Source organism: Hemitrygon akajei, chromosome 22 (assembly GCF_048418815.1).
Source record: "Hemitrygon akajei chromosome 22, sHemAka1.3, whole genome shotgun sequence".
Lineage (NCBI taxonomy): Eukaryota > Metazoa > Chordata > Chondrichthyes > Myliobatiformes > Dasyatidae > Hemitrygon > Hemitrygon akajei.
In genome coordinates, this window is record NC_133145.1 from 64,882,356 (window position 1) to 64,895,689 (window position 13,334).

Sequence of the window (13,334 nt, forward strand, 5' to 3'; positions counted from 1 at the left end):
GATCGGCTTGAATGGAATTATTTATTTAAAACCTTAGAAAATTTTAATTTTGGACCCGATTTTATTCAATGGATTAAATTACTTTATCTATCTCCTTCTGCTCGGGTTCTTACTAATTTTCAAAATTCCAAACATTTAAACTTCATCGCGGAACTAGACAAGGCTGTCTGTTGAGCCCTTTGCTCTTTGATCTAGCTTTAGAACCGCTTGCAATTGCTTTTCAAGAATATAATGATATCTGTGGTATTTTAAGGAGTTGTATTACTCACAAAATTTCTGTTTACACTGATGATAGATTGCTGTTTATCCCTAATGTTGAGACCTCATTACCTTGCGTACTTTCTTTACTCTCCCGTTTTAGCCAGTTTTCAGGATATAAATTGAAGCTACATAAGAGTGAATTATTTCCTTTAAATAATATGGTATCAGTTAATACTAATCTCCCTTTTAAAGCTGTAAGGAATCAATTTACTTATTTGGGTGTAACAGTCACTAAGAATTGCAGACTCCTAAAGAAAACTTTCTTACTTTATTGAATCATGTAAAAAGGATATCATTAAATTTGTCACCTCTTTCAATATCGTTGATTGGACGAATTAATTCTATTAAAATGAATATTCTACCTAAATTTATATATCTTTTTCAGGCTTTACCGGCTTTTATTCCTAAATCCTTTTTTGACTCTCTTGATTCTATTTTATCCTATATATGGAAAAATAAATGTCCTCGTTTAAATAAAGTTCATCTTCAAAAATCTAAAAAGTCTGGAGGTTTAGCCTTACCTAATTTTAGGTTTTATTACTGGGCAGTTAATATACTATGCCTTACGTTTTGGCTGTACTATATTAATCGTATAGACTGTCCGGTATGGGTCTCTTCAGAAGCTAACTCTGTTAATAAATTTTCTATTATTTCTTTTCTTTGATCCTCACTTCCTTTATTTGTAAGTAAACGAACTGATAATTTAATAGTTAAAATACTGTGAGGATCTGGATACAATTTAGAAAACACTTTGGTTTATTGAGATTTTCCCTTTCAAGTCCTATTTATTCTAATTTTTTAAACCCTCTGACTGATTCAGTTTTTAAAGAATGGGACAGGTTGGGTATTTAAATGTTTTTGGGATCTGTTTGTTGGAGGAAACCTTTTTTCATTTGAGGAATTGTCAGCTAAATATAGCTTACCTAAAACTCACTTTTTAGATATTTACAAATTAGAGACTTTTTAAGATCTCAATTATGCATTTTTCCTATTTGCTCAGATAAGAACTTACTAGATATAATTTTTAGTTCGACACCATTTCATAATGGTTCAATATCTAATATTTGTGGTATGTTACTGGAGACGAGGAATGTTCCTTTAGACAAAATTAAGAATCTCTGGGAACAAGATTTACAGACATCAATATCTGAGGAAACTTGGAATGGAATTTTTAAACTGGTTAATACTTCATCGCTATGTGCTCGTCATTAACTCATACAATTTAAGGTGGTACATAGAGCTCATATGACTAAGGATAAGCTATCTTGTTTTTATTCGGATGTATCTCCCTACTGTGACAGATGTAATAATGGAGACGCTTCATTCATTCATATGTTTTGGACTCGTCCAAATCTTGAAAAATATTGGAAGGAAGTTTTTCAAACTTTTTTCTTACTTTTTAAAGTCAATTTTAAGCCTAAACCTCTGACAGCCCTATTCAGTATTGTTGCAGGACCAGATATTAAGCTGAAGGCATCTGATTTACATATTTTGCCCTGTATCTCTCTTATAGCTAGGAGAATGCTTTTGTTTAAATGGAAAGATGTTTTTTCTCCTACTCATGCTCAATGGTTATGCGGCGTTATGTCATGTTTAGATTTAGAGAAGATTTGTTGTTCAAATTTTGAATCTCGTCAAGACTTTCAAACATTGTGGGGACCTTTTCTGAATTATTTGCAAAACCTTCAATTTGTTGTTTAAACTCACATGTTGACTATTATTAATTTTTATTATATGAGAAGGTATTTTACCATTTTTTCTCCTCAATAAACAGCTTCGGTCTTGGTAGGAGTTAGATTCGTTTTTTTGTAATAAGTTAGTATATTTCAATATAACTATTGATTAATTTACATTAATATGGGGTAATGAGATTGTTATTATGAACAGATATAATGTCATTGGTAGTTTTTTAAAAATCTTTTTTGACCTTTTTTATACACTTTCTTGTACTCTGTATTCTTCTATGTAGAAACTAATAAAAATACTGGGAAAAAAATCATTGGACTCTGGCATGGTGACAGAGGACTGGAAAATTGCAAATGCCACTCCACTCTTTAAGAAAGGAGAAATTCAGCAGAAAGGAAATTATAGACCAATTAGCCTGACTTCAAGTGGTTGGGAAGATGTTGGAGTCAATTGTCAAAGATGAGTTATAGAATACTTAGTGACACAGGACATGAGAGGACAATGTCAGCGTGGTTTTCTTAAGGGAAAATCTTGCCTGACGAAGCTGTTGTAATTCTTTAAGGAGATTACAAGTTGGATAGTAAAGGGGATGTAGTGGATGTTGTATCTTTGGACTTTCAGAAGGCCTTTGACAAGGTGCCACCCAAGAGGCTGCTTACCAAGGTAATAGCCCGTGGTATTACAAGAAAGTTACTGGCATGGTTAGAGCATTGGCTGATTGGTAGGAGGCAGCTAGTGGAAATAAAAGGATCCTTTTCTGGTTGGCAGCCAGTGACTAGTGGTGTTTCATGGGGGTCGGTGTTGAAACCACTTCTTTTTATGCTGTATATAAATGATTTAGATGATGGAATAGATGGCTTTGTTGCCAAGTTTGCAAATAATATGAAGATTGTTGGAGGGGCAGGTAGTGTTGAGGAAACAGGATGCAGAAGAACCTAGACAGATGAGGAGAATGGGCAAGAAAGTGGTAAATGAAATATAATGTTGGAAAATGCATGGTTATGCAATTTAGTAGTAAAAATAAATGCGTGGACTATTTTCTAAATGGGGAGAAAATCCAAAAATCTGAGATGCAAAGGGAGTCCTTGTACAGAACACCCTAAAGGTTAACATGCAGATTGAGTCAGTGGTGAGGAAGGCAAATGCCATGTTAGCATTCATTTCAAGAGGTCTAGAATACAAGAGCAGGGATGTGATGCTGAGACTTTATAAGGCACCAGTGAGGCCTCACCTTGAGTATTGAGAACAGTTTTGGGCTCCTTATCTTAGAAGAGATGTGCTGGCATTGGAGAGGGTTCAGAGGAGGTTCACAAGGATGATTCCAGGAATGAAAGGGTTATCATAATGAGGAACATTTGATAGCTCTGGGTCTATACTTGCTGGAATTCAGAAGGACAAGGGGGGGGGGGGGGGAATCTCATTGAAACCTTTTGAATGTTGAAAGGCCTAGACAGAGTAGATGTGGAAAGGATTTTCCTATGGTGGGAGAGTCTACGGCAAGAGGGCACAGCCTCAGATAGAGGAGTGTCCATTCAAAAAAGATGGAGAGAAATTTCTTTTGCCAGAGGGAGGTGAATTTGTGGAATTTGTCGCCACATGCAGTTGTGGAGGCCAGATAGCTGGGTGTAATTAAGGTAGAGATTGATAGGTTCTTCATTGGACATGGCATCAAAGGTTACAGGGAGCAGGCCGGTAAATGGGGTTGAGGAGAAGAAAAAAAAGATCTGCCATGATTGAATGGCGGAGCAGCTTTGATGGGCCAAATGGCCTAATTCTGCTCCTATGTCTTATGGTCTTAAATGTGTATTACCTGCAGTCTCAAATCTTCCTCCTAATGTAAGTCACACAACCAGATTTTAGTCATCTATAAATATCTTATCCTGCACCTACATTTTATTGTAAATCTTTAATATACATGATAAAAAGCAAGGAACTGCATACTGAGCTCTGTGGAACCCCACTGATACAACCCTTCCAACCACAAAAATTCCTGTCAACCTTTACCCTTTGCTTTTTTTTGTTGTCATTAATCTAATAAGGAGTTCAATTTGCTAATCTTATTTGAATCCCATGGTCTTCTTCCCCCCACTCTTTAACAAGCTGCCATATAGAAATTTGTCAAAAACCTTGTAGGCATGCCAAGTTAATGCCAGAAACATGGTGACACTTGCAAGCTGACCTTGGCACAATCCTCAGACTGTGCTGGTCATTGACACAAGTGATGCATTTCACTGTATGTTTGGATGTACATGTGACAAGTAAAGCTGATCTTCAATCTTTAACATCCATGGGTGCTACCTGAAATGGGACAGCATAGTGGTGGTAATGCTGCTTCCTAGTTCCAGTGACCAATGGTTAAACTTTATCTCTGATGTCATTTGTGCAGAGCTTGCATGTTCTCCCTTAGGCCATGTGACATTCCTCTGGATGTTCAAGTATCCCCTCTCATCCCAACGGTAGTAGTTGCTTAGTTAATTGGCTATTGCAAATTATCCTGAATGATATAAAAATCATCGGATATCTGGTGAAATGAGAGAATAAATTGCAGAGAGTTAAATGACAAAATGGGATGGATAGGAATACTGATGACTGGCAGAGACCTGAATGTTGCAGGGAAAATAGAAAATCAGAGAAATACACTGTGCCCTCAGCAATACTCCGTTATTTTCTCAAAAAATTCCGATCAGTTACTATCATGTCTGCTGTCTTTTCTAGCAAACATTTATGTCACGCTGTAGAATGGGTCCCAATAATTTGTCTGCTGCTGAATTTAAACTAACTGGTCTGTAATAGCTTGTTTTTTTTTTCCAAATGTACGATATTAACAACTCTCCACTCCTTTTGCACCATACTCACAGCTATTTGGAAGCCAGGATTGGAAGATGGTCAGCCTTCTCAATCTTCACATTTAGCTATTTTCCAAGCTGTTGTTTGCTCTGCCTTCAACATTTGCAGCAACATTCCTCCATTTCTATCTTTCCCCTTTTCCCTCTGAATCAATGCTCAGGTTTTCATCCCATTACTAAGCAAGTTTAAACTTTTGCCAATTTGAAGGCCTCTAACTCACTGCTCTCCTGCACTACCACCCCTACCCCCAGAACAAGGACATTGGGGTACAACCCATTTACCCTATGGAGGTCAACTTCCCCGAAAGTGATCTCGTGTTTCCTCAGCCTAATGCCCATCACTTGCACCATTTCTGCAGCTGCATTGATTTTCACTTTCTATAACTCGTAATAGACACCAGGAGTAATCCCAAAATTGCTGCATTGAAAGTGCCTGCAAAACCTTGTTCCTTCTATCCTTGTGTTACTGATAAGTTGCACAAACTGTTTGCCACTCAAACCTCCCACCTCTCTTCTAGGTCTAGAATATTCTGCAACCAGTAATCCTGATACCAAGGAAACATTGGACCTTTCTGAAAATATGTTTGCAGTTACAGGAGCATGTGCCTCCTCCTCTAAATATCAAATTCCATACAAGTGATGCTCTCCTGATGTTTCTTCTCTCCTGCTGTACAGCTGAGCCATCTTGAAGTTACTAGTTATGAAGCATTGAGAAATGAAAACCAGTTAAAGAACAAGCTCCCCACGATACCACCTGGAATAGCCAGTGGTCATCATTCTAGATGTCACCTAGTTCCTCAATGTAATAAAATCAGAGTTAAAGATTAAAAATGAACTTAATTTATTATATGTATATTGGAACATCGAAATATTAAGTGAAATGTTGTTTGCATCAATGACCAACATAGTCCGAGGATGTGCTGGGAGCAGCCTGCAAGTATCGCCAGGTTTCTGGCGCCATAACAGCATGTCCACATCTTAATAATTCCAACCCACACATCTTTGGAATGTGGGAGGAAACCAGAGCACCTGGAGGAAACCCACATGGTTGTGGAGAGAACATACAATCTCCTTAAGAGACAACAGTAGGAATTGAGCCTGGGTCACTGGGTCAACATGTTACACGCACCATTACGCTACTGAGCCGCGCACAGTTTAGGTAGATAACTTCTATCAAAACAAGAAGAAGTTGAATTTGAACATGGGGAGAATAGGGAGGGTACAGAAAATGCCTGTGATATGTGATAGGAGAGAGTAAATGGTGCGCAGTTAGTTGATAGAAAGTGATAAAGCCTTGTTATTCACAGATGATTTGTCTGGAGGCAGTGGAACTTGGAATGAAAAGGAAGAAGAAAGAAAGATGGGGTGTTTTAAACAGATGATGCTAGAACTGTTTTAACACTGTAGAAGCAAGGCACTTCCATTTCTTCTTCTTGGGCCCTTAGCTCTCAGTGGAGCATAGGCCACTGATGACCTCCTAATTCCATCATCCAAAGTCAATGGAATGGTTGGAGTTCATCGATGTTTCTATAATCCATTGTATCCACTGTGCAGGGTATTGGCCAATTCAGCTTGACCAGAGCCCTCAAGAAACAAATAGATCTCTGTTGTACATTTGCTGGAAATTATATTCCTTTTCCCTGTATTTTTGTAATGTTAAATGCATATATTGCTCCAAAATTGACATAGTGGTATTTTTCCTTAATTTGTCTCCTAGAAAGTGAGTCTATAGGTAGTGTTGGGGTGTGTGAAGTTGTCCACTCTCAACCATTAGACTCCTGAACCAGAGTGAATAATTTCAGTCACCCCAACATTGAACTGATTCTACAGTCTATGGACTTTACAATTCATGTTTTTAATATTATTTTTATTATTATTTCATATTTGCACAATTTGTTGACTTTTACACGTAGGTCGTTTGTTGTTGTTCTTGTGTAGTTTTCATTGACTATTATATTTCTTTTGATCTATTATGGATGCCTGTAAAAAAATGTATCTCAGGGTTTGATAATGGGTTCATATACTACTTTGATAATAAATTTGCTTCAAACTTTGAACTCCATTGTAGAGTTAGTAATTGTATTAGTTGTTGTATAACCTGAACTGTATGGTTAAGTACAACTGACAGTGTAGAACTTTCTCCACAATGTCACAGAGCATTCTGAGTTATTTGGCATTGTTAATCAGCAGTTCAAATCAGAATCAGAATCAGGTCTGATATCACCGGCATATGTCATGAAATTTGTTGACTTAGCAACGGCAGTACAGTGCAATGCATGATAAATACAGAAAAGTATTACAGTAAGTATGTATGTATATTAAATACTTAAATTAAAAATAGTAATGCAGAAACAGAAATAATTTAGGAAGTGAGACAGTGTTTAATGGTTCAATGTCTATTCAGGAATTGTATGGCAGAGAGGAAGAAGCTGTTCCTGGATCACTGAGTGTGTGTCTTCAGACTTCTGTACCTGCTTCCTGAGGGTACCAGTGAGAAGAGGGCATCCCCTGGGTGATGGGGGTCCTTAGTAATGAATGCCACTTTTCTGAAACACTGCTCCTTGAAGATGTCTTGGATACTATGGAGCTAAATGAAACTAAACATCTAAGAAGTTTAAAAGAGATTGTTAATTTGAATGGATAAACTTAAAATAAGCAGTTTCTCCTTTAATATCTGCATTTTGATAGACACAGTTAGTAGTGTTGCTGCCCCGCAGTGCCAGAGATTCAGGGTCAGTCCTGAGCTCAGGTGTTGCCTGTGTAGAGTTTGTGCATTCTTCATGTGATTGTCTGCTTCCCCTTCAGATGCTCTGATTTTCTGTCATTTCAAAAACATGGGGGTTGGGGGTGGGGGGGGAAAGGGTTTGCTAATTATTTAGCCAATGTAAATCCACCATCGTGCATGACAAGATTCTGTGGGCGAGTTATTGAAGATATAAGAACGAAAATGTGATTAATGCCACATTAATGTTAATGATTTTGTCAGGTTGTTATAGCTTTGAGGGGGTGGGAAGGTACCCACTATCTATTAAATGCTCCCGATTGACAAGCACCTCATATAGTTTCTGACCACCAAGTCCAGCTCCTGGACGTAATGTGTGGCTTAGCTACCAAGATTGGTTGAACTATTTCTACTGATGAAGGGGCAAAGGCAGGTTATTGGCGCCTTAAAACTAGTCGCTTTGGACAGATGGGGCTTGTCAGCCATGACTGAATGCTCATCCTGGAGAAAGAAAACTCTGATCTCAAGCTTTCATTGCCTTACAGCTGTACCCAGTTATGGGGAAAGCTTTGGTAGGAAACCCTGAGTAGAAATAAAGACCTGGAGTCCCTAAGGCAGTCCAACATTGAGTTCAATGCTGATTAGGACTTGCTGGTGCCAAACTGTATCGGTCTTTGCTGTTCCTTTGGATTCAGCAGCTACGTGGAGAGGGGGAGCTTGCTACATGGGCAACAGCTTGCTTTGCATATCATACAGCCCAGGCTTGTGTATAAAAGAAAATCTGCAGATGTTGTAAATCCAACCAATGCACACAAAAAGGTGGAGAAACTCAATAAACAGTCAACGCTTCAGGCTGAGATCCTTCGTCATTGATATTGAGTTGATATTGGACCACTAGAAAATGATGCTGGTGAGGTAGTTATGTGGGACAAAGAAATGGCAAATGAATTTAATGGTACTTTGCAGCAGTCTTCACTGTGAAAGATACTAGCAGTGTGCCAGAGGTCCATGAGTGTCAGGGAGCAAGAATGAGTGCCATTGCTATTACAAAGGAAAAAGCACTAGGCAAACTGTAAAGGTCTTTAGGTGGATAAGTCACTAGGACCAGATGGACTACATCTCAGAGTTCTGAAAGAAGTTGCTGAAGAGATAACAGATGCATTGGTTATGATCTTTCAAGAATCACTTGATTCTGGCATGGACTGGAAGATTACAAACATCACTCCTCTCTTTAAGAAGGGAGGAAGGCAAAAGGCCAGTTAGCCTAACCTCAGTGGTTGGGAATGTGTTGGAGTCCATTATTAAGGACGAGGTTTTGGGGTACTTGGAGACGAATGATAAAATAAGTCAAAGTTTGCATGGTTTCTGTTAAGGGAAATCTTACCTGATAAATCTGTTAGAGCTCTTTGAGGAAGTAACAAGCAGGATGGACAAAGGAGACAGTGGATGTCATTTACTTTGATTTTCAGAAGGCATTTGATAAAGTGCCACATATAAGGCTGGTTAAAAAGATAAAATCCTGTGGGATTACAGGAAAGATACTGGCCATGGATAGAGGAATAACTGTCAGGCAGGAGGCAGTGAGTGGGAATAATGGGGGCTTTTTCTGGTTTGCTGCCAGTGACTAGCCGTGTTCCTCAGGGGTCAGTATTGAGACCACTATTTTTCACATTGTTTGTCAATGATTTGGATAATGGAATTCATGGGTTTGTGGCCATCACATAGGCAGAGGGATAGGTGGTGCTGATGAAGCTATGTGATTGTAGCAGGATGTGGACAGTTTGGAAGAATGGGCAAAAAAGTGGCAGATGGAATACAGTGGGAAATGTATGATAATGAATTTTGATAAAAGGAACAATAGTGCGGACCATTATCTAAATGGAGAGAAGGTTCAAACTTCAAAGGTGCAGAAGGACTTGGGAGTCCTCATGCAAGACTCATAGAAAGTTAATTTACAGGTTGAGTCCATGGTAAAGAAGGCAAATACAATGTTGATATTTATTTCAAGGGGAATAGAATATAAAAACAAGGAGATAATGTGGAGGCTTTATAGGACACTAGTCAGGCCGCGCTTAGAGTATTGTCAACAGTCTTGAGCCACATATCTCAGAAAGGATATGAGGTCATTGGACAGAGTCCAGAGGAGGTTTACAAGAGTGATTCTGGGAATGAAGGGGTTAACATATGAGGAGCATTTGGCAGCTTTGGGCCTGTACTGTCCGGAATTTAGAAGAAGGCAGGGGATCTCATTGAAACCTACCGAATGTTGAAAGGACTAACTAGGATGGATGTGGAGAGGATGTTTCCTATGGTGGGATATCCAGAACTAGAAGGCCAGCCTCAAAAGTGAGGAGTGACCTTTTAGAACGGAGGTAAAGAGGAATTTATTTCAGCCAGAGAGTAGTGAATCTATGGAATGCTCTGCCACAGACTGTATATTTAAGGTGGAAATTGATAGGTCAGGGCATCAAAGGATACGGCAAGAAGGCAGGTGTATGGCGTTGAGTGGGTTTAGAGATCAGCCATGATGGTATGGTGGAACAGACTTGATGTGTTGAATGGCCTAATTCTGCTCCTATGTCTTATGGTCTTATCGTGGTTGACCCTGATCAATGGAGTGCCTCAATGTGGCTTGTTGATGGTTAGGCATGATCGCTTGATTGGCTGAAGGGCTGTTTCTATTCTGTGCATCTCTGCAACTCTATAAGAATGCATCAGCAATATGCCAATTGTGCATTAGTTTTTATATGTAGCCACAAAACAACTTAATGATCATCAGTCTTTGGGGAAAATACTCTTGTGGCATCTATGTTCAGCAATATTTTAATTTGTTAAATGAAGTTAAAACTCTTTAAGGTGTTCAGTGACAGCACACAAGTATGTGCCAGTGTGTATTTTTATTAAAACATTTTATTTTTATCCTTGTATTGAAAACATTTGGAAGAACCACGGATAAATGAAAATCTATTGCAGTAGTGTTGATTAATATATTCGTAATATGCAGTGAACATCACCATGACTCTGCCCTCAGTGGAAGTAGCTCAGTGTTCACATCAAGGACTTGGGAAGAGCTGATAATGAAAGTCTCTCTCTATCAGAACAAAATTCACTTGTGTTGGTCAATGTCATCTAACTTTGACTTTTTGAATCAATACTTTGGATAATCAGACAATTTTTCTGAGTTTAGGAACAAAGCAAAACTTAAGACCATAAGATATAGTAGCAGAATTAGGCTATTTGGCCCATTGAGTCTGCTCCCACCATTTTATCATGGCTGATCCAATCACTTGCCTTCTCCCCGTATCCTTCATGCTCTGGCCAATCAAGAATCTATCAACCACTGCCTTAAATATACATAAAGACTTAGCCTCAACAGCTCTCTGTGGCAAAGAATTCGACCAATTCACCATTCTCTGGCTAAAGAAATTCCTCCCAATTTCCGTTCTAAAAGGATGCCCCTCTATTCAGAGGCTACGTCCTCTGGTCTTAGGCTCTCCCACCATAGAAAACATCCACTCCACATCCACTGTATCAAGCCCTTTTACCATTCAGCAGGTTTCAGTTAGGTCATTGCTCATTCTTCTGAATTCAGGTGAATACTGGCCCAGAGCTATCAAATGCTCTTCATATGACAAGCCATTCCAGGATCCTAATCTGTCTAAGTCCTTCTGTAGCCTCTCTGCTTCCTCAAAGCTACCAGCCTCTCCACCTATCTTCATATCATCTGAAAAACTTTGCAGCAAAGCCATCAGTTCCATCACCCAAATCATTGACATAAAATGTACACAGAATCGATCCTAACACAGACCCCTATGGAATACTACTAGTCACCGGCATTCAATCAGAAAAGGCTCCCTTTATTCCCACTCTTTGCCTCCTGCCAATCAGCCACTACTTTATCCTCTTTAATATGACAGTCTAACTTACTTTCGTATTTCGTTTTTACCATCTTAATGACTTTCTTAGTTGCCTTCTGTTGGTTTTTAAAAACTTCCCTAACCTCTAACTTCCCACTAATTTTTGCTATATTACATGTTCTCTCTGTGGCTTTTATGTTGGCTTTGACCTCTTGTTAGCCATGTTTGTGTCATCTTGCCTTTAGAATACTTCTTCTTTGGGATGTATATCCTGTGTCTTCCAAATTGCTTCCAGAGATTCCAGCCATTGCTGTACTGCAGTCATCCCTGCCAGTATTCTTTTCCAATCCATTCTGGCCAACTGCTCTCTCATGTCTCTATAATTCCCATTACTCCACTGTAATACTGAGACATCTGACTTTATCTTCCCCTTCTCAAAGTTCAGGATGAATTTGATCATATTATGAACACTTTCCTCTCAGGGTTCCTTTACCTTAAGCTCTCTAATCAATTCTGGTTCATTGCACAACACTCAATCCATAATAGCTGATCCCCTTGTGGGCTCAACCACAAGCTATTCTAAAATAGACACCTCTAGGCACTCTAGAAACTCGCCCTTCTGTAATCCAGAACTAACTTGATTTTCCCAATCTACCTGCATATTGAAGTCCCCCATAACTATTGTAACATTGCAACATGTACAACAAGTTGGAGGAACTCAGCAGGTCGGGCAGCATCCGTGGAAACGAGCAGTCAATGTGTTGCTTTGACCCCAGCATCTTCAGTGTACTTTGTATTTACTGCTGTAACGTTGCCCTTTTGGCATGCATTTTCTAACTCCCGTGATAGGCCACATCCTTACTACTGTTTGGGGGCCTGTATACAACTCCCATCATGGTCTTTTTACCCTTGCAGTTCCGTAGCTTTATCCACAATGATTCAACACCTTCTGACCCTGTCATCTCTTTCTAATGATTTGATTGCATATTTTTACCAACAGAGCAATGGTACCCCTTCTGCCTTCCTGCCTGTCCTTTCAATACAATGTGTATCCTTGGATGATAAGCTCCCACCTATAATCTTCTTTCAGCAACTATTCAGTGCTGCCTACAACATATCTCCCAATATGCAACTGTGCTACAAGTTCATCTACCTTATTCCATATACTATGCGCATTCAAATATAACACACCTTAAGTCCTAAATTCACCTGTTTTGATTTTGTCTGCCTTTTACGTTTTAACTCATCCTGTTGACTGTAATTATGCAGTCTCTCCTCACTATACATTGCCTCTGTTTGTAAACCAGCTACCTTATTTTTAACACAATCACTCCCCCTTTCCTACATATTAAAACTTTGGTAGCTCAGGACACTAGTCACACCATGCTCAAAACTTCTGATTCCTAACTTTGTCTGAGGTCTTACCAACATCTGCCTCCACAACCTCTCCACTAACTGTTCTGGCACTCTGGTTCCCATCCCCCTGCAACTCTAATTTAAACCCCACCGTGCAGCATTAACAAGCCTTCCCACTAGGATATTAGTCCCCCTCCAGTTCAGGTGCAAACTGTCCCAAGTGTACAGGTTCCACCTTCCCTAGAAGAGAGCCCAGTGATCCAAAAATCTTATGCCCTCCCTCCTACACCAACTCCTTAGCCATGTATTAGTGATTATCGCTCAGCATTTAACACCATCATCCCCTCAAAACTAATCACTAAATGCCAAGACCTGGGCCTCAATACCCCTTTGTGGAATTGGATCATAGATTTCCTTACTTGTCCACTTACCCAGTCAGATTAGATTGGCAAAAATATCTCCTCCACAATCTCCATCAGCACAGGAACCACAGGGATGTGTACTTAGCTCCCTGCTCTATTCGCTTTACATCTATGACTGTGTGGCTAAGTATAGCTCCAACACCATATACAAGTTTGCTGATGTGACACCTTGTTTGTTCCTTTG

At 39.3% G+C, this 13,334-nt stretch overlaps 1 protein-coding gene across 4 annotated transcripts in view; it reads left to right on the forward strand.

The window, feature by feature from the left end:
* spag9b (sperm associated antigen 9b) overlaps positions 1 to 13,334 on the forward strand; it is a 288,655-nt gene that overhangs the window by 160,674 nt on the left and 114,647 nt on the right. The window lies entirely within an intron of this gene.